General features: G+C 52.2%; 1 pseudogene; it reads right to left on the minus strand.

The window, feature by feature from the left end:
• Positions 1–1,966: 1,966 nt before the first annotated feature.
• Positions 1,967–2,109, minus strand: LOC144105815 (U2 spliceosomal RNA; annotated as a pseudogene).
• Between the last annotated feature and the right edge of the window lie 21,290 nt (positions 2,110–23,399).

Below are 23,399 nucleotides of genomic sequence, written 5' to 3' on the forward strand. Positions count from 1 at the left end.
TCCAGACTTCCCGAGTCCTTCAATACGGTGGCCCTTATTTCTCGAAATTTGAAAAAAACCAGTCACAAAAGACAAGGGACCAGAGAAGTAGTGTACACGCCACCACGACTGGACTGTCAACTGAAAAAGAATTTTGCTTTTTTACGCCGGTCACGGTAGAGGTGTATCTTGTGTGCCCTATGCGCTGTTAGTTGGGATACGGCTGTTGCGCATGCTCTGCTGGCCTTGCTGGGACTATGTTAAAAAAACACAAAAAAAAAACTCCTTCTCTTGTCCCTTGTCTTTTGTGACTGTTTTTTTTTTCAAGTTACTATGAACCAACTGGCCCGCATTTCAACCCTTCTGCATACTTATTTCTCGAGTCACTCTGGTACATGAAACCCCCAGAAGTCATCCCCTGCTTAAATACATGAAGCGCACAAAAACACAGCACACAGGAAAAGAAAGACACGAGTATTTCTTTTCCTGCGTGCTGTGTTTTTGTGCGCTTCATCTAATCAAGCTACGAACCAAACTTGGCCAAGAATGTGTTCTATTGAAAATCCATCCCCTGCCTCAGGAGTACCCGGGTTCGAACCCGACCGCGGCGGCTGTGCTTCGATCTGGACGAAACGCTAAAGCGCCCGTGTGCTGTGCGATGACAGTGCACATTGGATAGATGGATGGAAACAAGATTTATTAAGCGAAACAAAGTCTTCCATGGTGGTCCCTTACTGGTCCTGGAGTCCACCGGCTTGTACTATCCACGAGCCATTTCTGGTCAGCGGGCTGAGCGGTCTATAAAGCAGCCTCACATGGAAGAATGAGGGGGATTGGGGATCGAGAGCACTGCACTGCAGAAGAGATAGTATCCGATCAAAGCCTTCAGTTCATATCAAAGGAATTTAAGCAATTTCTGAGTAACAGGGCTATTAATTTAACTCATTCTTCGATATATCACCCACAGGCCAATTGACAGATGGAAAGATTTAACAGAACTTTCAAATCTTTTGTTCAACTTTCATCGTTGGAACGTCGGCCTTTGAAAACGAAAATTGAACAGTATTTGGGAATATATAGATCTACACCTCATGGCACAACAGGGGTTGCACCGGCAGTTCTTCATGGCAGATGCATCGAACAAAGCTGTATATTGTGGAAATTTCCTTCATTTCCGTCATTGTTTTTCTAGAATCCATATCTAGCTATTCAAGATTTGAGGAAAAAGATGGAGGAGGAACAGATGGTGATGAAAGAATACACAGATAACTAACGTTGAGCGCGACCACCCAGAATTCAGTCAGGGGACTTAGTCAAAGTTCGTAAACCCCTCATTCAGTTCGAAGGTGTCAGATGTTTCTCTGCACCACGGGAGGTCATTCAACAACACGGTCCAGCATCATACCTCCTAGATGGTGACAAGCTATGGATTGCTTCCAAGCTGGCAAAGGTACAGAGACAACTGAATCGGGAAAAGGATGAGCATTTTGATTTATTTCAGTTAACTTTTACCAACGATTCTAAAAGTTATGCACAGGATCAAGGCTCGGCGGGCCCAATATAGCCTCGGCAGCCTCCTTATGCATAATTGGTACGTGAGTCTTCAGAAGTAAGATCTCTCTTCACCAATTCTTCACGGCCACCAGCAGCACAATCCATGTCGACTCACCTCTACAGTCATGAGAGTGATTTACCTGTGAACGGGTTTGATGTGCCTTCTGGCACAAGTGCTCTGTGTTCAAGTGATTTAACTGTGGGCAGGCAAGATGTGCCTCCTGCCTTGCGTGCTCAGTGTTCAGTGCTACCTGATCAAAGTGGGCCCGCCCCAGCTGTCCTGCCTAGAAACAGATAGATAGTTGCCAGGAAGAAAGAAAAGGAAAGTGCACAGGCCTGCTCACTGGCTCAAGACGAGCCACAATCGCTACCACGTGCAGATAGCAGGAGAGTTGAAAGATCGAATAGAAAGACAGGATAGTAAAGACGCGCTAAAGACAAGGCCGATCCCGGAGGTAGTGCAATACCGGGCCAACTGGTGGCGAGAGTGAAGCATCCTTCAAACGCTCCGCCACATTTTCAAAAATAAGTCCAATTGGACCCGTAACAGATACTACACGGGGTCCGGACATTTATCCTAGGAACAGACGCCGACGGCAGCCTTAATAGTTGGTTTTTTTGAGGAAAGGAAATGGCGCAGTAACTGTCTCATATATCGGCGGACACCTGAACAGCGCCGTAAGGGAAGGGATAAAGGAGGGAGTGAAAAAGAAGAAGAAAGAGCTACCGTAATGGATGGCTTCGGAATAATTTCGACCACCTGGGGATCTTTAACTTGCACTGACATCGCACAGCACACGGGCGCCTTAGCGTTTTTCCTCCATAAAAACGCAGCCGACGCGGTCCCGTTCGAACCCGACCGCGGCGGCTGTGATTTTAGGCAGCCTTCGGAACCCGGACTGAGGACGTCTCCTTAGCAATCCAGTTTGTCACCGGAGCGACGGATTCTTCGGCGGGCACTCGAAGCGAACGGACGTGATTTTTTAGCTCTCCACTCCTTCGGACGCTGGGCCTAAGGCTTCGCGGCGCGGCGGGGTCTCCCCATGGAGGCCACAGACAGAAGGTAGGCGAGTGCTATTGAAGGGAGGACTCCCCGCTCCACTAATGTACCGCGGGTAACACCGTGAACGAGCTGCGGCCTGCGTTCGGCGGTGACGATGAGCAACACAGGGCAGGCCGCTCACGCTCGCGATCACAAAGACGAGCGCCATCCAGAGCAAGGTCGTCCAGGACTATTCGACGGGTGGGCAGGCCGAGATTGCAGAGCTGTGGGACACGGTGGGGTGCCTGAGGGCGGCGCTCATCACCACCTCGGAGAACTCCGAGCCCGTCATCGGGACCTTGGACGTGTCGCCGGCGGACCCACGCGTTCTAGCCTTGAGGGACGCCATGGCGCTTGCTCACCAGACGCAAGACTCCATGGCGCTTCCCTCCCCGCCATTTCTGACTACCTCTGCGCCTCCCGCCGCCATTGCTACTCCTGCAGAACCGGCTGTGATACCATCTCAACCTGATGCTGCTGCGGGCTCACCGCAGGCACCTGCAGCCGAGGAGAACATGCGCACCCCGATGGACGAGTCTGCTCTCCGGAAACGGCGACGCTCAACGTGGTCCGATCAGGACAGGGACGCGGAAACCAACATCGCGTAGGTGAAGCGGGAAGCTGGAAGCCGCCCCACCATCACTGTACCCTCTCCCTCAACGCTCGAAGGAGCAGGGCCTGCCCAGCACGAACGCCATGGAGCCCACATTCAGCCTGCTGCTGATGATGCTGCTGTTGCTGCTGGGGCGACAGAGTCCGGAAGAAAACCGGTTGCGACCTCCCCAAATCCCGTCGCACGAGACCAGGCAACGGCTGGGGCCCCATCTGCTGGCGGCGAGCGCACCCAACTCTGCGGCGCGCCGCAGAATACGCCGCAGACAGTGGCGACGCTGATGCTGAGGCCAGCCTGGTTCCGTGGCGCACCATCACTACGAAGGCGCAGCGGCTTCGGAGAGCTGCCCTGGAGCGAGCCGCGGCTGCCGTGGAGGTCCTGTCCAGCCTGGCGTGGACGGTGCTGTTTCGGCCGGCGAACCGGCTCACCGCCTTCACCAGGGAACAGGGCTGGGAGTTGGCCGAGGAGATCAGACCCCGTCCGGGCGTCCTTGCCTTCCGGGTGAACATGCGGCGGAATGTGGTGGCAGTGGACGCGGGGTACAGCGATGCTCTCCGGGCCCTGTTAGCCACAGCCGTCATCCGCGGCGTTCCGGTCTGCGCCAAGGAGCCTCCTCCTCAGAATCGATGCTCCGGCCTGGTCTTCGGTGTGGACGGGCACAAGACGGTGGAGAAGCTGCTAGCGGCGGCGGAGTCCACGGTGCTGATGGTCCAGGCGTCGCTGTCGGGCAACACACTCGCTCTCCGCTTTGCGGCGCCGACACCCCCGGCGTTCATCACCATATTCAAGCGCAGACTCGCGGTCTGCCCCTGCCGTCCCCAACCGCTCCAGTGTGCCAAGTGCCGCAAGGCTGGGGCACGCCACTGAGGTATGTCGCGCCCTTACCCGATGCACGTGCTGCAGCGGGCCGCACGAGCCTGGTACCTGCGCGAGCAAGCCCCGCTGCATTAACTGCCGGGGGCGGCACGCGGCCATGTACCCAGCGTGCCCGCACTGGCAGCGAGAGCGTCACGTGGCCACTTTAATGACATCCATTGCACCGATGTCCAGGCGGGTTCTCCGAGCCGTCGTCCCGCCTGAAACAGCGGCCCCAGCCCAGCAACATCAGCCGGCGCCGCGCGCGCTTTCTTATGCGCAGGCCGTCAGGGGAGCACCCCAGCAGCAGCAGCAACCAAAGCAACGACCGCGCCTGCAGCGGCAACAGCGATCAGTTGGCCGGGGTCCCGTGCAACGCGGCCCGAGTCTGCGGCCGCTTCTCATGGCCAGCCCCCTGACGCGCGGCACGCGCAGATCGCGCGCCTAAAGCTGGCGTTGCGCGCCCTCAGCGCACTTTTCCCGGAGGGCACTGATGGACACCGGGCTTACTTAGAAGCAGCGGGTGCTCCCGCAAAAATAAGGCAGCATGATGGCTAGCCACCGGACTCTCTCCCGTGTACCATCCATCCTGCAGTGGAACGTAAGCTCACTTGCGGTGCGGTACGCGGAAATGCGAGTTCGCATCGCACAGGATTCGCCGGAAGTTATCGCGCTGCAGGAGACGTACGTATGTTCACATGACGGGGAGCCCAAGATGCGGCTACCTGGCTACATTGGCTACCACTCAGCCACCACTTTGGGGGAACCACCTGTGCCGCAGTTCCCTGTTGTGACACGTCTCATCGCCCCGGGAAATCAAGCTGCGCGATATATGTGCGGCAGGACGTCCAGCATACAATCGTCGGCTCGGCGGCGGCGACATCTGACGCCCAGGAGTGCGTGGTGGTGACAGTGCGCGTCGGTGGTGTTGACACGTCGGTGGCCAGTGTTTACGTGCGTCCAGCTGTCGCGTGGAGCGCGCTGTGTTTTCGTGCTGTGCCCCGCGCCAAATCATCTATGGTGATTTTAACGCCCACCATAGTGCGTGGGGAAGTGCGCGATACTCCGCGCGTGCAGACGCCCTGCACAACACAGCTGGGACTCGCCTCCTTGAACACCGGCAGCCCACCTTTCGACGACGCGGAACAATCGGCTTCTGCATCGACGTTGCCTTCGCACCCAGAGGCATCGAGTCGACATGGCGCCGATCACCATCTCTATAGGGGCTCGGATCATTACTCCATCCTAATCGAACCCACTGCATTGGAGGCGCGCCGCAAACGTGCCTACTCCTTTACCAACTGGAGTGCGTTCAGGCGGGCGGTCGACGAGGCGGCGGCCACTGGCGCAGATTTCTTTTCAAGTCTAGTCCGAAGCGCCCTAGCAGCAACCCAACGAGCAGAGGTAAGGGTAGGACAGCCCACACCTGGTATGAAGCTGCTCTCTTGCAGCGGCGGCTACCTTCCCTGCCCTTCGACTGCGCAGCCAGCAACACGCAGCCTTCCTGGGCTCCTTCACCACGGCGGAGTTGATGGGGATCCGGCTGGACCTGCTGCTCACCCTCGGCCCTCCGCCGCCCAGGAGTGCTCTGCTGTGCGACTCCCGCGCCGCCATCAGCCGCCTGCCATCTAACGGTCGCTGTACCCGACTAGTGCGGGAAATTCGCTCGAGCATCGAGCGCCTCGCGCAGAGAGGATGCGCCGTGCGGGCACAATGGGTGCCCGGTCACTGCGGCATCACCGGCAACGAAGTAGCTGACGACCTCGCGACCGCTTGACTCCAACTACCTGCCAGCGATCTGCATCTTGCGCTGGTGGACGTGCGTGGGGCCATCCTCGATCATCTCCGAAAGCAGCACCCCGGCCCACGCATCGCAAGAGGTGAGCGCATCGACAGTACCCCCGGCTGTCGCGCACTTACACGGTCGCAACATGTAATGATCCTCCGCGCTGGAATTACCTGCGTGTGGCCCGGGGAACGACGGGAGCGTCACGGAATCGCGACGAGTGATGTGTGTGACGAGATCGGTGCAGTGGAAACAATAGAACGCCTGCTCCTTCACTGGGCCGCGTTCGCCGATGCTCGTCGCGATATGCTTGCGGCCTATAGGGCGCTGGGCGTGCTACCAGACTCCCTCAAGACGATATTGTGGCCGCAGGGCAGTGCCCGCACTCGTGAGTGAACCTTGCTGAGCCTCTTTGCATTCCTCGAACACACGGGTTTGACGTCCCATCTGTTCTCCGTCAGGTAGTTACACGCAGTGATCGAACGCTCCGCGAGTTCTACCTTGAACGATTTATAACTGGACGCCCCACTCCAGTTGTAGCCAACACAGTGCTGTGCGCGTGTGTTTTAATTCCTCCAACATGAACTAATCACGCGCACAATCTGGACATTTCGTATTGTGTAAATAGTTTGTATATACTACTACTCCTCCTGTTCCCTCGCCTTTTTCATTTCATTTCTCCATTATGCCTGCTATCCTTTATTTCCGCTACCCCAGCTGAGGTGATTCAGTATCGATAGCAATGCCGGGGCTAGCAAAAATATTTTCCTTTCTTTTTACTATTATTTAGTAAACAAATCACTGCCAAACCACCGGAGCGGCCGCGAAGGAACACTCGCAAGCCATCTGGTTTAAGTACTATGTGTCACAAAACCTTGTCTTGCATTCATCTCTTTTCTTTAAAGGGGCACTGAGGAGAAATTGAAGTTAGCTTGCATAGATAGAATACCAGCACCTGAACCCAAAAACGCCGCTCTTACTGAAAACAAAGCTCTTGTAATGTAGAAAATAGCAAGAACCAAAATACAGGTAACGCCGGCACAGGCCAGTCTCGCAAGCGCAAGCGTGGTGACGTCAAAGTACGAGACGCCACCTTGGAGGAATTTTCCTTCCTACATGAAACCGCCTATCTCTGAGGCTGACAAAGGAAGGTTTCGCGGTTCAATATTTAAGCAAGTTTTGTTTTAAAACAGATAGTGCACTTTTATCACGCAAGGAAGGCAGACAAAAGAAAACCTGAATGTTGGAAGCAAAGAAAACCGATACTTGGCGGCGCCACAGGCGGCCAGGAGAGTTTCGATTTATTAGGCGCTTCGCGTCTATGAGCTTTGCGTGTCCCGTGGTTTTGTTTTTGACGCGCTTCGATTTACAAGCGCCGAACAGCAGAGGAACTCCAAGTGCCGCTTCAACTGCTAGTTAACCTTTGAAGCAGCCTGTTAAGGCTGGACAGAAGATCGCCACGGTTGATGAAAAACTATGATGGCACGATGGTTGGTGATCGTACAAGGCAGTTTGCAGTATAAAGACACTTGTGTCTTTGCAGGCTTGCCCGGCGAAACATTATCGGCTGTGCCAGTCAACCTCAAACTACCTTACGGAAATCGTTTATTAGGAGCGGGAGCTAAAGTACAAGGCAGTTAAGAAAAATTGCTGATGACCTAGCTTCGTTAGGCCAGGATATACGCAGCGAAAACGCGGAGATTTCTGCATCGGAAGAGTGCATTCACTATATGCGCCTTTATTGATGGTTATACCATGAGCCGTCGTGGCGGTGTGGTAGCGTCCCGGCGTAACGCTCGCGCGCGCGCACGCGCTGCACGGCGACGTTACGTCGGCCAAAGCGAGACCCTCTATACACCAACCCGCCTTTTTCACGACCCGACTGCGCATGCGCCCGTCCCCTGGCGGCGGTGTCGCGAAACATATTGGAAGTGTCGCGCGCTGCACTCGAGACCGGCCGTGGAAGTGTAAACAAACCGGCTTCCAACGCGGGGTGCGTTGCTGCAGCCGTCGAGCGTTCAGCGCAACTCATTTGGCGATATCTAGGACATGTGTTGTATACGGCTGCAATGCCCAATATGTAAAAAGACGCAAACTCGGATTTTTTCGCTTTCCGAACGCTTCTCGGGACCGCCTTCGACGCGAAGCGTGGATAAAAGCATTTCGCCGGCTCCACTATCGTGGCCGCCGTTGGGCACCGTGAAGCACGTCAATTAAGACTGTCCGAGAATCACCTTGTGACAGGTACGGACGAGGTACTGTGTTTAAATGCGTGTGCAGTCTATCACGAAATGTTTTATTCATGGGCAGGAAGGCCCCGAATGTCCCCGCGGCACCCAGACTTCGTTCCGACGCTTTTTGCTCCCTCAAGCAAGAAGGCCAATTGGGCAAGTGTTGTGAGCCGCTTTCAACGCGCGATGGAGCGGACAACGAAAAAGAAGCTACGAGAGCATTCACGCATGGTGCTAAAGTTTTGTCATAATCTCCTATAGAAATTTCCTTGTTTATGCAACTACACCATGGCCAATCCCCTCGTTTGGGTATATGCCACGTATTAAAAGGCAGAAGAAGGTGCGTTATGCGTGCGTTCGCATCATATCCATCATGAAGAGCTCTGCGTGGTATCGCCAGAATGGCTCAATGTGCGCCTCTCGCGCTTGTCTTTATGGACGCGCATGCTTGTTTAACCCATGCAGCGGTGTGCTGTGGGAAAATAAACTGAAAAATGCTAGCAGAGCTGCCATGTTGCGAGTACGCTTTTGCTTTGTCAGCTCGTGTAGCTATTTGGCAGCGCTTGAGCACAACGATTGCTTGTGAAAACTGTTGTTCCAAATCGTTTTCTGGGCTACGGCGTGCACGATGTAGTGTCCACCTTTCATGGATGGCAGGCATATACAGCGGAAAACGCCAACCTCACTGATCGGGGATATTTCATTGAACATCATGTTCCGAATGTAGCCTTCATCTCTGAAGCGGCGGCCCTTGCTCAGCTGCCGATCACATGCTTGCCTGCTGATCGGAGATATTGAAGAATTTGCTCTTCGGCAGTGGAAAAGTGCGGATCTGGGCACACCATAGGTAGTAGTAGTAGTAGTAAAAACATTTATTTTCACAGAAGGAAGAGTAAGGGAGTAGGGTGTTGGGGATAGATAGAAGTGGAGCTGCAGTGGTCGGTATTCCCTAGTCCAGGATCCCGTTGGCCTCCGCCGCTGCCTTGGCCCTCGTCACCAGCATAAGCTGTGTGCTCGGGTCGGAGTCAGCCAGGAGGGCCTCCCACTGCTCTAGACTAGGGCTATTTATCTTTGGTAGTAAAGGGCTTTTTTCACAGCCCCAGGTGGCGTGGTACGTTGTGGCGTAGCCCCCACACCACACGCACTCTTTCGCATATCTATTCGGCCACATTTTATGATACATGGCTCTGTTTGGGTAGGTGTCTGTTTGTAGTCTTCTGAGCGTGGTGGCCTGCTCTCTGTTGAGGATATCCGCCGGAGCCGAGTACTTCTTGCGCGCTCCCAACAACGCCTTCATTGCTTCCCCGTACGATTCTGGCGTGCTGAAGGGTTCGACCGGCAAACCCGCCCTCCGGTTCGTGAACCCTCGGACAACGGTGTCTGCCATGAGATTTCCCTCAACCCCAGTGTCAGGGACCCAAATGATGGTGTGTTGAATGTGTGTGTTGTTTGATCCATGTCTGTGTTGGTTTTGTGCGAAGAGAATCCTCGCGGCTTTTTGGCCGATCCTGCCATCTCTGTATGCCCTCGCTGCAGCCTGAGAATCCGTCGCTATCCAGTAACTCAGTCCCTGCCGATGGGCTTCAGTCAGGGCTAGAGCTATGGCGATCTCTTCCGCTGCTTGAGTTGTCCTTGTGCGCACTGATGCACCAGTAATTATCTTCCCATTGGCGTTCACTACTGCTACCGCCCTAGCGGTTTCCTTCGTTCTGTACTTGGACGCGTCAACATACAGAACCATCTGTTTCTTCTTTAGGAACCTGTCCAACTCCAATGATCTCGCCGCCCGTCTTCCTTCGTGGTTCTTCGGGTCCATGTTTCTGGGCACTGGTTTAACCAAGAAAGTGCTCCTAATTTGGCTGTCAATGTCTGTCTTGCCTTCGCCCTCGCCTTCTGCCGGGTATCCTAGCTTTAGCAGTAGTGCGCGGCCAGTGGCTGTTCTTTTAAGTCTTTCGAGTTGAAATCTGAGCATAGTTTCACTGTGCTCCTCATAGGTGCCGTACACACCCATGTTCATTAACTTTTCTGTCGAGGCGCAGGTCATGACGCCTAAGGCTTGCTTATACGCCTTTCTGATGCATGTTTCCATTTTGTTCTTTTCCCCTTTATTAGGTTGTAGGTACGGAAGCGCGTACGTCATCCTCGGTATGATGAGCGCAGAAGTGATCCGTAACGCATCTCGCTCCTTCACCCCTTTTCTCTTGTTCGTAATCCGGCTTAACATCCTGCATATCTGTTTCGTGGAGTGTTCCAAGAGCTGGATGGTATGGTCTCGTTTGCCTTTCTCCTGCAGCCACATTCCCAAGATGCGAAGCTTATGTGTCCTTCTTACGGGTTGTCCATCGATCTCTAACTCTATCGATCCCCTGTCCTCTTTGTTTTTGTGAAGTCTAATAAATTCTGATTTTTCTGGAGAGCACTGCATCCCGCTAAATAAAGCAAATTGACCGATCTCATCCGCCGCTCTTTGCCGTATTTCTTGCTTGTGTCCTGTCGATCCTTTTGTCGTCCACACTGTTATGTCGTCCGCATAAATTGAATGTTCTACATCTTTGATGTTTTTCAGTCTCCTAGTTAATCCAATCATTGCTATGTTAAAGAGCAAAGGTGAGATGATGGATCCTTGTGGTGTCCCTCTGTTTGGCGTCGTCTTCTTTTCTGACCTAATGTTGTTGATGCCGATCGTTGCTGTTCTGTTAGACAGGAAGGCCTTTACGTATGCGAAGATCCTCTCCCCACAGTTTGTTGTCGAGAGTTCTGCGAGAATGGCGTTGTGGCTGATGTTGTCGAAGGCCCCCTTGAGGTCTACAGCCAAGATTACGCCTTCTCGAGTCCCCGATATTTGTTTTAGTACCATGTCTCTTAACTGGAGCATCACGTCTTGCGTGGAGAGTCCCGTTCTGAACCCGAACATAGTATCCGGAAACAGACCGTTGTCCTCCATGTAGTTGCTCAGTCTAGTCTTGACCACTTTCTCGTATAGTTTACCAAGGCATGAAGTTAGCGATATCGGCCTAAGGTTCTCTAAACTGGGTGTTTTCCCTGGTTTAGGTATCACGATAATCTCAGCGTGTTTCCACTCCGCCGGGACCGTGCCCCTTTCCCAGTGCTCGTTGATTAGTCCGGTCAGGCTTTCCATTTGGTCATCACTGAGGTTTCTGATCATTGCATTGGTTACTTGATCTTTTCCCGGTGTTGTGTTCCTCGTGAATGACCTGGCAGCCGCGTATACCTCGTATTCTTTTATCGGGTCATCCAGCTTCGAGTTCCTTGTCCCTGAATATACCATGGTGCAGGGTGGCACCTGCGTGCTCCCGACGTACCTGGACCAAAGAAAATCTGTAATCTGGGCGTCCGTGCCCTGAAAATTGTGCGTGATACGTTCTATCGTTTTGCTGTTTTCTCTCTTCGATTTTGTCGGGTCTATGAGGTGCCTGAGCAGCGCCCATGTTTTAGCGCTACCCAAGTTGCCGTTTAGTTCATCGCAAATTTGGTGCCAATTATCTCTAAGTAAGTTTGCGGTGTGGTCTTCTATCTCCTTATTGATTTGAGCTATTCTGAGTCTCAATTTTCTGTTATGTTTTTGTTTCTTCCATCTTTTCGTCAGCCCCCTACGAGCCTCCCAAAGATGTAGCAATCGTTTATCCGCACGTGGAAATTCATCGGTAACCTCTAGCGTCATAGTATTGTCTCTGTGGACCTCCCGTAGTCGTTTGGTCCACTTTTCGATGTCCGTTATCGCATTTCTTCCGCCTTCATTCTCCAACTGTTGTCGGAATTTTTTCCAATCTGTGATTTTTGTCTTCCTCTGGATTGTGCTGAACCTTGTAAGTTTAATTTGCGTTTGAATTACGTAGTGGTCGCTTCCGAACTGCTCCCCGGTGTTAGACCATTCGTAGTCTAGGATATTTCCTATGATGGTCAAATCAGGGCTAGTGTCTCTTGAAACGCTGTTTCCGACCCTAGTAGGGTATCTGCTATCGGTAACGATTTCCAGCCCGTGCGTGTCCACTCCATCTAGGATGGTTTTTCCTTTCTTTGTATTCATCTTGTAGCCCCACTCTTTGTGCGGAGCATTGAAATCTCCTACAATCACAAGGTGGTTTTGTTTTACCAGGCCGATCACCGCTCTAATGATTTCTCTGAAGTCATGTCTCCTCTTGCGCGGTGGGGAATAAATGTTAAGTACGAACAGGCTCTTCTCCCGCGCTTCTTAGGTATTACCTCTATTAAAAGGTGTTCTATATCTTCTTCTGGCGTCGTGTGCTTGTGCGTAGTGACCCCCTTCTGACATAAAATGGCCACTTTTTTATATCTTTCATCTACTATGGTGTCGTAGCCGACTATCTTCGGCGAAGTGTTAGTTTCTTGCAGCGCTATTACAGTTGGTGGACACCATAGGTGTTACAATGAGGAGGAATGGTGGCGTGAAAGCATGAGAGACGGTAGGGTGAAATAAAGCAGTCCGTCTGTAATTGTCGCTATGTAGCACTGGATTTCCCGAAAGGGAATGTTGTGTCCAGGGTTTCCGTTTTAGTTTCCTTCAACTTGGATTACACTTGAGCTTGTCTAAGTGCATACTTGAGATTTTCATGTGATCGTTTCATATAAAATTCTATCCCGCAATTATTAAAAGGTCATTCGTCATGTTTTGCTGTCAGTAGACTCACTTCCTGCGGCCGTCCAGGCCGCTCCACAATTAGCATATTTGAGCAACGAACAGGAATTGCTTGTGTGCGATGTAAAACGGTACAGCATACTTGTTAACAGAAGAGTGGAACAGCGATCTTAGAGCCAGTTTGGTCTAATGACCAGAACAAGACGGCCGTTGTTAATTGAAATGAACGGGCAGGACCACTGCTGGAGAAACTCTTCCTCACAAAAAAGCTCGCTTCAAAGACGGCCAAAAATTAGCCACACAGCGCGGCGAGGCCACTTAAGTAGCATAGAAAACGGCAGATTTCTGAACCGCATTTGTACTTCTACTGAAACCGAATTCGCTATGCTTACGCGTGGGGCACCTCTTTTAGAAACCTGCTTACGTGTACTTAGTGAATCTGAAATTCTTGCCCCCTCTATTCGAAACCATCCATATCCGCTACGCTCTGAATTATTCATGACATGCCATTTCAAAAAGAACATAGTTTTGTTTTTTTGGTGGTGACTCAGTCGTTCAGTGGTGACTCAGTCGTTCGGACCCGACCGCTGCGGCCGCGTTTGGATGGAGGTGAAACGCAGATGCGCCCGTGTGCTGTGCGATGTCAGTGTATATAATTGGTTTTTGAGGAAAGGAAATGGCGCAGTATATGTCTCATATATCGCTGGACACCCGAACCGCCGTAAGGGAAGCGTTAAAGTAGGGAGTGAAAGAAGGAAGAAAGAGGTGCTGTAGTGGAGAGCTCCGGAATAATTTAGACCACCTGGGGATCTTTAACGTGCACTGACATCGCACAGCACACGGCAACTTTAGCGGTTTGCCTCCATAAAAACGCAGCCGCCGCGGTCAGGTTTGAAGTCGGAAACTTAGGATCAGTAGCCGAGTGCGCTAACCACTAAGCCACCGCGGCGGGTAGGTGGCGGTGCACGTTGGCGATTCCCAGGTAGTCGAAATATTCCGGAGCCCTCCACTAGAGCGCCGCTTTCTTGATTCTTTCTCACAGTCCCTCCTTTATTCTTTCCCGGAGCGGTTCACGTATTGGCCGAGATGCCACACAGATACTGCGCCATTTCCTTTCCCCAAAAACCAATTTCGAATAAATAATTGGTTTTAAGGAAATGAAATGACGCCTCTCTCAAAATTCTCGCTGGACACCCGTACCCCGTACAACTTTAAGGGAAGGAAAATTCCTTACGGCGCGGTTCAGGTGTCCACCAAGATGCGCCATTCTTCGCTCACGGCCAAAGACGCCGACGACACCAGCTTTTTTGCGACAGGAGCTTCTTCAAGCAGTCGCGTTAAAAACGCACCAGTCGTGCCGGCTCAGTGGTTGAGGCGATCGACTGCTGATCCGCAGTGCTCAGGTCAGAACAAAACGCAAAGGCGCCCGTGTGCTCTGCGAAGTCAGTGCATGTTAAGATCCCCAGGTGGTGGTGGTGGAAACTTTATTAGACAAAGGGAAGTTTAGGACGCGCAGCTCCTTGGGCCGCCGCACGGCCGCACAGCACTCAAACGTTCGTGTCCCGGAGGCTCATGACGCTGGCAGCCTGGCCTGTGGCGATGGCTAGCTTGGCCGGGTCCTCGGAGCGCAGTATGGTCTCCCAAGCCTCCCAAGTGGGCAGGTGCTTCAGGCCCCGCGCTGGAGGATCCACCGAACAGAGGAAAAGGATATGATCGACAGTGGCTTTGGGGTGGCGGCAGAGGGTACACGAGGGGTTTTTGTGGAGCGTATATACGGGGAGGGTAAGGCGTGTGTTTGGAACCGCCTCCAAAGCGTCTGGTAATAATTGTCGAGGGAGGGATGGGGTGGAGGGTACAGCCGACGCTCGGGTTTGCAGACCTGCGTCAGTTCACTGAATGAATGAATGCGCTCCCGTGAGAACCCGAGTTCGGAGGCCGGCGGCGCCCGTGTGAGAGAACCTCGGGCTATAGCGTTGGCAGCCTCGTTTCCGGGATTCCCGGAGTTGGCAGGCACCCATATAAGCGCCATGTGGCGGGGCGGGTGTGCGGCGAGGGAGTTAAGTATGCGAAATGCAGGGACGTGAAATCTCCGCGGGCGAAATTTAGTATGGCAGTTTTATAAGACTAACCCGCCACGGTGGCTCAGTGGTTAGGCGCTCGGCTGCTGATCCGGAGTTCCCGGGTTCGAACCCGACCGAGGCGGCTGCGTTTTTATGGAGGCAAAACGCTAAGGCGCCCGTGTGCCGTGCGATGTCAGTGCACGTTAAAGATCCCCAGGTGGTCAAAATTATTCCGGAGCCCTCCACTACGGCACCTCTTTATTTCTTCTTTCACTCCCTTCTTTGTCCCTTCCCTTACGGCGTGGTTCAGGTGTACGCCGATATGTGAGACAGATACTGCTCCATTTCCTTTCCCCAAAACCAATTAATATTATTATTATTATTATTATTGTTATTATTAGAGTCCGATAATATATACTGCGCCTCCGTGCGCATGATGGCTAGGGCAATAGCGGCCTCTTCAGCCTCCTCTGAAGAGGCAGCGGGGATATGTGAAGGGTGGAAATCGGTTGTAGGAGGTGGGGGTTCGTGACGGCTACAACCACGTCCTCGCATCCACCTACATGGCATCTGGTTCCATGCCATAATGTTTGTGGAGCACCCGTGCGCGAGCTCAGCGGCAGGGCGATTCGTGGTATGCGGGGTGCATATTTTTGGGGAGAGGTTTAATAAGTAGTTCTCGGTGAATATGGTGGGGGACCTGGGGCTGTGTAGGATCCGTGGCTGGTATCCTGATACCGAGGGTGTGTAGGATGTGTCTGTCGTTGGTGGTTCTCGCGAGACGTATATATTATGTCTGTCGGTGGGCCTCGATAAGCTCACCTATCATGTTGTGTAAGCCTAGCTCGAGGAGTTTTTCGGTTGAGGTATTTAGGGGTAGGTGTAGTGCTGTCTTAAATGCTGTTCGGATTATGGCATCCAGGGTGGAGATTTCTGTGGCCTGGAGTTTCAGGTAGGGGAGCGCGAAGAGAAAGCGGCTTAGGACGAAGGCATGAATGAGACGGCATAGGTCATGCTCCTTCATGCCACGGTGGTGTTCAGAATCTCGGCGGATTAGGTGGGATATCGACACCGCTGTCTGCTTGAGTTTCTGGATGGTGAGAGTGTTTTTCCTGTTCTTCTGGATGTGGAGGCCCAGTTCCTGGAGAGTGTGTACCTCCGGGGTGTACCGGTTTTCCAGTGCCACGGTTATGGAGGCTGCTGGGCAGTTTCGGGCTGTGGGGCGGGGTATGACGAGCTCCGACTTCTGAGAGCATGAGAGTCCGATACTCAGCGCATGTGTTTGGTTGAGGGTAGCTGCCGACTGCAGAGTATTCTCTGTCTCCATCACTGTGATGGGGGGTTCATAGAGTGATATCATCAGCATAGAGTGTACGCCGAAGGTGAGGGATGGTTTGTAGCTTGCGGGCAAGGGGGATGAGTGTGGCATTGAAGAGAAAAGGAGAGAGGACAGATCCCTGGGGAGCGCCAACCCCACTAAGTGTGTATAAGCGGGATGTGTGGGGACCGAAGTGAATGTCGGCCGTGCGGTTAGTAAGGAGTGCTTGAATATAGGTGTACATAAGTTCACCTATGTTCAAGGAGGAGAGCGCAGCCATGACCGCTTGATGATTTAGGCGATTAAAGGCCTTGGAGAGATCCAAGGCGAGACAGCTTTTGTGTGGCCCGGTATGAGGAGTAGAAAATATCCTGTGTGAGCTGGAGCATGGCGTCCTGTGCCGACAGGCGGGGACGGAAGGCCATCATGCTGTGCGTGTAGAGGTCTTGCTCCGTCTTGTTTTGGGTCAGTCGGGCGAGTGCGACATGCTCCAAAAGCTTACCCAGGCATGATGTTAGTGAGATGGGACGAAGATTTGAAGGATTAAGGGGTTTGTGGGGCTTGGGTATGAACAAGATTTTGGCTTGACGCCAGGATTGCGGAAGGGTGCCCTCCTGCCAGCATGTGTTGAAGTACCCCGTGGCCTGGACAATCGACTTATCGTCCAAATCGCGGAGCATGCTATTGGAGATACGGTAAACTCCTGGAGTGGGGTTAGAGCGAGAGTGAGTAGGACCGCTCTGACTTCTGCTTCCGTGCCCTCCGCGTCGAGATTGGCATTCTGGGTGCCGGCATAGGGGGCAGGGGGTTTGAGGTACCGGGAGTTGTATGTGTGCTCCTATGAATGTCGACGAGTGCGTCGGGAGAAAGGTTGGTCCGGTGTATGAGGCGTGTGACGTGGTGTTGTGTGGCTGTTTTGGATTGCGTGGACTCAGTTAAGCGACAGAGGAGTTGCCAACTGCGTTTGGAGGACAGATTGCTAGCCATACTATTGCAAATCTTTCCCCGGTTGGATCGGCAGAGCTCCTCAGAGTGCTCAGTAATTTGTGTTTTGTGAATGCAGTGCGGCTAGCCACTTTTTAAGGGTCCGATTGAGCTTTTGCCCTTTCCAGCGCTCTAGGATGTAAATGCTGGGCCTCCCATAGGTGGTCCTGGCGAGTATCGAGAAAAGGCGTATCTGGTGTGGTGTCAAGGGTTCGAGTGTGTGCGGAGACATTGTTCATGAGTGATGCAACCCACTGGTCGATGTTTGTAATGGAAACGTCAGGAAGGGCCACCCGTGCGGCGCGGACCGTTTCCCAGTTGGTGAGCTTGTGTGTTAGGCGAAGGGTCGTTCTTTGTTTGTACGGTACTGTAACGAAGATGATGTAATGATCGCTCCCTAATGTGTGATGTGTTGTGTTCCACGTAAAACCCATAAGGTTGCGGCTCAGTGTCAAGTCTGGGCTGTTGTCTGCGCTGGCACTGTTGCCAATTCTCTCGGGAGTGTTAAAGTCTTGTTTGTGAGGCGGAGCTCTTGTACCAAGAACCAGAGTCGTCTTCATCGTCCCGTGGTGGTGCGGTAGCCCCAGTCAGTATGCTGATTGTTGAAGCCCCCTCTGATAATCAATGGATGCTTGCCTGCAAACCGATGGAGATCGCGCAGTAGCGTTTCCAATGAAGCCATCGGATGCGACGGTAGATGGTATATATTTGCAATAAAAATAGATGGTGTGGAGTGTGCATCTGGTATGATTTCTGTGATCACGCTGGGCGTCTCGGTGGTGATCTGATGCGTTTGGTGTGCAATGGAGCGATGTATGAGTGTGGAAGCCCTGGGTGTATTCGTTGCGTCCGAGTGAGCGGATGTGTAGCTGGGAAGTGTGGCAGGGGCATGTGTGTCCTGAAGGAGGAGGATGTGGGGCGTGGGAAGTGTGGGGAGGAGTTGCAGGGGTGCGCGCATGCCCGGGAAGCAGCAACAGTTGCATTGCAGAATCCATTTCAGACCCAGATGGTCAAATTTCTCTTTAGCCATTCATTACAGGACCTTTCTTCCTTTGTTGTCTCATTCTCTCCTTTATCCCTTCCCTTATTGCGCGGTTCCGGTGTTCGTCGAGAAGTGAGACAGGTAGTGCGCAATATTCTTTCCCCAACAGCCAATTTTCAATTTTCAATAAAAAACAGAAAACTAGGTTTAACATGACGACATCTTTCGAAAAAGAAAATGCGCAGTCGTACCTTAAATACTCTGGGCGAACTAAAGCGTTTTGCTTCCATAAGAACGCAGCCGCCGCGGTCGGGGCTCGATCCCGGGAACTTCGGATCGGTTGCCGAGTCCCCTAACCACTGAGATATCGCGGCGGGTAGCTGGAAGTGAAGACCGGGTTTTCAAGCGGGGTTCCGTGAATACGTTTAGACTGATATATGCATGTGTGTTCTTTGTAGCCACTGAATGCAAAAATTAGCTGTCGGCGCGTGCAACCAATCCGGTGCCGAGAATGTAGAAGAAAGAAACGGCCGGTTATAGCTGACCTCTTTGAGTATCCACATAAAGTGGTTCGAGGTGGAAATTAAGCTCGTGTTTACAGACTGCCGCACCACTAGTGGTCAGTAATGCAAATGGCGTTCAAAATGCAAACTTACAGATCGTTGATGTCCCCAAACAATCCCCTCTCAACTAAAGTAACGAATGATGCATTAACAATTCGTAGGGATAATAGTTCGAGGTACAAATGTAGAGGTAAAATAAACAAGAAAAATGCATTTCAATCGAAAAATGGCGAACAATGGTTTTATTTGCGACTTCCAGATGGCACCACTCCCGGTAAGTGCGCGGAAAGCTTCTATTGAGGCGTCATTGTTTGAAGCGGAGTTCTCCAACAGGAGCACTGTGCAGATGAAGAGACCAAGCAAAGAAATGGAAGCAAAGACGAACAACACTGATCATTCGCCGCTGGTGCGCAGGCAAGAACGCCGTGGACAACGCTGTGACCGCCGTCACATAGCTGTGTTTGCAGCAACGCCGGCGTTCCACGGAGGAGTTCCAGCAGCACTCACTGGCAAAAGTTCACCTCCGAAGCTCTAGCTATGTCGCCGAGACCACCATGGTGCCAGAAGATGAGGCTGAAGGAAAGACGCTGCTACTGTCGGCCGGCACCTGCGCCTTGCCCGCCACCGGCGCCGCCAAGACCGGGACGTTCTCTTCTCGAGATGCTGTGCATACCCGCAAAGAGCTTTAGACCGACACAGCAACGCAAGTGCCCTGCAGCTGACGAGTGACGAAGTTCAATATAAATAAACTTCAGCTCAAGTGAGCGCTTCCATATTTTCTCGTCCTTTCTTCGTATGCAACAGCTGCGCGGCAAGCGTTCAAGGAGATCATGGCACGCCGTCTGTAGGCGCGTAAAATTCGAAGGCCCAGATCAGAATCACGCGAAGACCTCATTTTGGTTGCCCGCCGTGGTTCAGTGTTTAAAGCGCTCGGCTGATGAAGCTCAGGACGAGGGCCCAATGCCGGCCGCAGGTGAAATTATGACCATGGCTGTGTAGGAAGAAAAAGGGATGCCATAGTGTAGGGTTCTATAATAATTTCGACGACCTGCAGATTTTTATCATGCACTGATGTCGCCCTTTTTGATTTCCGCCTATATCTAACCACCCGCCGCGGTAGCTCAGTGGTTAGGGCGCTCGACTACTGATCCGGAGTTCCCGGGTTCGAACCCGACCGTGGCGGCTGCGTTTTTATGGAGGAAAAACGCCAAGGCGCCCGTGTGCTGTGCGATTTCAGTGCACGTCAAAGATCCCCAGGTGGTCGAAATTATTCCGGAGCCGTCCACTACGGCACCTCCTTCCTCCTTTCTTCTTTCATTCCCTCCCTTATCTCTTCCCTTACGGCGCGGTTCAGGTGTCCAACGATATATGAGACAGATACTGCGCCATTTTCTTTCCCCAAAAACCATAAAAAAATATCTAAAAAATTCCTGCGACGTACAACAGCAACGACCGCGGCGGCTGCGTTTTTATGGAGAAAAAACGCTAAGGCGCCCGTGTGCTGTGCGATGTCAGTGCACGTTAAAGATCCCCAGGTGGTCGAAATTATTCCGGAGCCCTCCACTACGGCACCTCTCTCTTCCTTTCTTCTTTCACTCCCTACTTTACCCTTTCCTTACGGCACGGTTCAGGTGTCCAACGATATATGAGACAGATACTGCGCCATTTCCTTTCCCTCCAAAAAAACCAATTATTATTATTACAACAGCAACAAGAAGTGACCAGACTCCCGCCGGTTGCCTTAGGCGCCGCACAGGTATGGATGCCTTCGACATTGCTACATCTGGTGTTCACTCGGCGAGCGGCTGTTTCAACAACGTCGCAGCTTCAGGAGGGACCTGCTGCAACACTCATTGGCAAGTGTCCGCCTCAGAGGCTCTGGCTATCTCCCCATGGCCGCCATGGTACCAGATGAAGGTGCTGAAGGAAAGGAGCTACTAGCGTCGGCCATGACCTGTGCCTTGTGAGCTACCGGCGGCACCCAGCAACACAAAAGCTCGTCAGTCGAACGATGAGAATGTTCGATATCAACAAATTTCAGTTCAAGTTAGCGCTTTTGTGTTTTCTCGTCCTTTATTCGTATGCTACAGATGCGCGAAAACCTTTATAGTAGATAATGGCAGGCCGTCGGTAGTGATGGAAATTTCACAGGGACCAAATGAGAACTACGCGAGCACCTCATCTCGGTTGCCCGCCACGGTTCAGTATCTAGAGCGCTCGGCTGATGAGCTTCAGGATAAGGCTCCAGCACCGGTCACGGCGGCCGCATTTTAAAGGGGGCGATATGAAACTTCCCTATACTGCGAGATGTCAGTGCACGCCAAAGAACCCTTGGTGATCGAAATTACCTTGCTCTCCACTATGCCTACCATGTGTTTTTACTTTATAAAACCCCAGGTAGTCGAGATTTCCGGAGCCCTTCACTATGGCGTCCCTCGCAGAATGAGTCGCTTTCGAACGTTAAACCCCCAATAAAAGTAAAAATTGTCTTTTTCTTCGTTCACGAATTATTTTGGTTTGGGCTAGTTGGTTCATGCTGTAGATGATGTCAGGATGGCGCGATAAGAGTTGTGTTCTTGTGCCTATCTCGTCCTTGTTATTTTGGCACCGTCCTGACGTCATCTACATCTTTGTTCACTTTTTCCTTCCCTCCTCATCTACTGGGTTGATGTGTACAACAAGGCGTGCAGCAGTTACTGCAGCTTTCCTTCCTGAAAGCGCAATTTTTATCTAAGCCCACGGGTCCCCCTCAGCAGCCCTGCCTACAGACAACTTGCCCGCATCGAAGCACGGGAGCCGAGGACAGGTTTGTGGGCACGTCCTATGGAGCCGCAGCTTGCGAGTGAAGTCCTGACTGCTGCGTCCGCGTTTCGTTGGAGGTGAAACACAATGGCGCCAGTGTGCTGTGAGATGTCAATGCGCGTAAAATATCTCGCTCGAGGTGGCCAAAATTATTCTGGAACCCTTTACAACTGGACCTCTTTCTTCCTTTCATCTTTCCCTCCTTTATTCCTTCCCTCACGGCGCGATTCAGGCGTCCGCCGATATGTGAGACAGATACTGCGCGATTTCCTTCCCCACCAGCCAATTTTACTTCGGCCTTTATCCATTCGCTTACGGCACGGCCCAGCGGTCCGCCGCATAGCCACTGGATAAACTTAAACCTTATCCACTGACTCAGGTCCGCCGCGATGCGAGATAGTTACTGCGCCACATCCTTTCCTCAAAAACTTATTTTCTCATATCGTGGCGTAATTCATGTGTCCACCGAGATGTGAAAGTTACTGCGCCCTCTCCTCTCCTCTTGATCGCTCTATTTCTGTCAAATATTAAAACAAAAAAGGGAAGGATTTCGCATTTCCACTTTTAAGTGGAAGATCAGAAATGAAAATTGGCTGCGGGGGAAAGGAAATGGCGCAGTACATGTCTCTCATATCGGCTGACACCTGAGCCGCGCCGTAAGGGAAAGGATAAAGGAGGGACATGCTTTTAAGTACAAAAGTACAATACTCTAATATCCTTCATTTCTGAAGATCTTTCGCTAATTAAACTTAGTTTAAAGTTCAAGAAAGGTGGTGTAACTAACTTCTCGCATGACACGTCAACCCGGAGCTAGAAACGGAATGAAAGTGGGGGGTGAAATTGATAAGTAGGTGCCATTATGTAGAGCTACGGAATAATTACGACAACATGACGCTCTTCAAAGTGTCCTCACAAAGCAGAGCACACGCGCGCCTTTTCCATTTCGCATCCACCGAAACGCGGCTGCCGCGGCATGGTTCGAACCCGGAACTCTGGCTCAGTAACCGAGCGCTCTCACTTAGCCACTGGAGCGGACTTGGCCCTAGGACCAAGCCGATATGAAGCCAAGAAAAATCGAATTAGAAGATGCCGTCTGCAACGGTCAAGGCCAGGGCCCGTTAGCTACACTGCACACGTCGACAGAAGCACCCACAAATAACCCCCACTTTGTCCGGCCCAAAACGCAGCACAACTGACGTAGTGACACAGTCATCAGCAAATTTACGAGTGACAGCATGGAATAAGAAAAAAGGGACCTCAATGTAAGCGTTTAATAATAATAATAATAATAATTGGTTTTGGGGGAAAGGAAATGGCGCAATATCTGTCTCATATATCGTTGGACACCTGAACCGCGCCGTAAAGAAAGGGATAAAGGAGGGAGTGAAAGAAGAAAGGGAGAGGGAGGTGCCGTAGTGGAGGGCTCCGGAATAATTTCGACCACCTGGGGATCTTTAATGTGCACTGACATCGCACAGCACACGGGCGCCTTAGCGTTTTTCCTCCATAAAAACGCAGCCGCCGCGGTCGTGTTCGAACCCGGGAACTCCGGATCAGTAGTCGAGTGCCCTAACCACTGAGCCACCGCGGCGGGGCTAAGCGTTTGCGTGTGGTGTCGTCCTCACGCCATAAGCATTGCTTGCCCGGAAAAATTCTCTTGAGGCATGCAGCGAGTGTGTGGCCATCGACATGCCGGTCCTTTCCATATCTTTGGGACAAGCCCTTTCCAGCTTGCACGTGATCTTGCAAACACCGCATTACAGCTTCTGCGCTAGGAACTTGTCGGGTTCGAACCCGGGTACTCCAGATCAGTAGCCAAGTGCCCTAACCACTGAGCCACCACGGCATATTACCGGATGCGTTTCGATGGAAGTGAAACGCAAATGCGCCCATGTGCTTTGCGTTGTCAGTGCACATTAAAGATTTCCAGGTGGTCGAAATTATTCCGGAGCCCTCCACTGCAGCAGCTCTTTCTTCCTTTCTACTCGCAGTCCTTTATCCTTCTCTTAAGG

This window comes from Amblyomma americanum, chromosome 9 (assembly GCF_052857255.1).
Source record: "Amblyomma americanum isolate KBUSLIRL-KWMA chromosome 9, ASM5285725v1, whole genome shotgun sequence".
Classification (NCBI taxonomy): domain Eukaryota; kingdom Metazoa; phylum Arthropoda; class Arachnida; order Ixodida; family Ixodidae; genus Amblyomma; species Amblyomma americanum.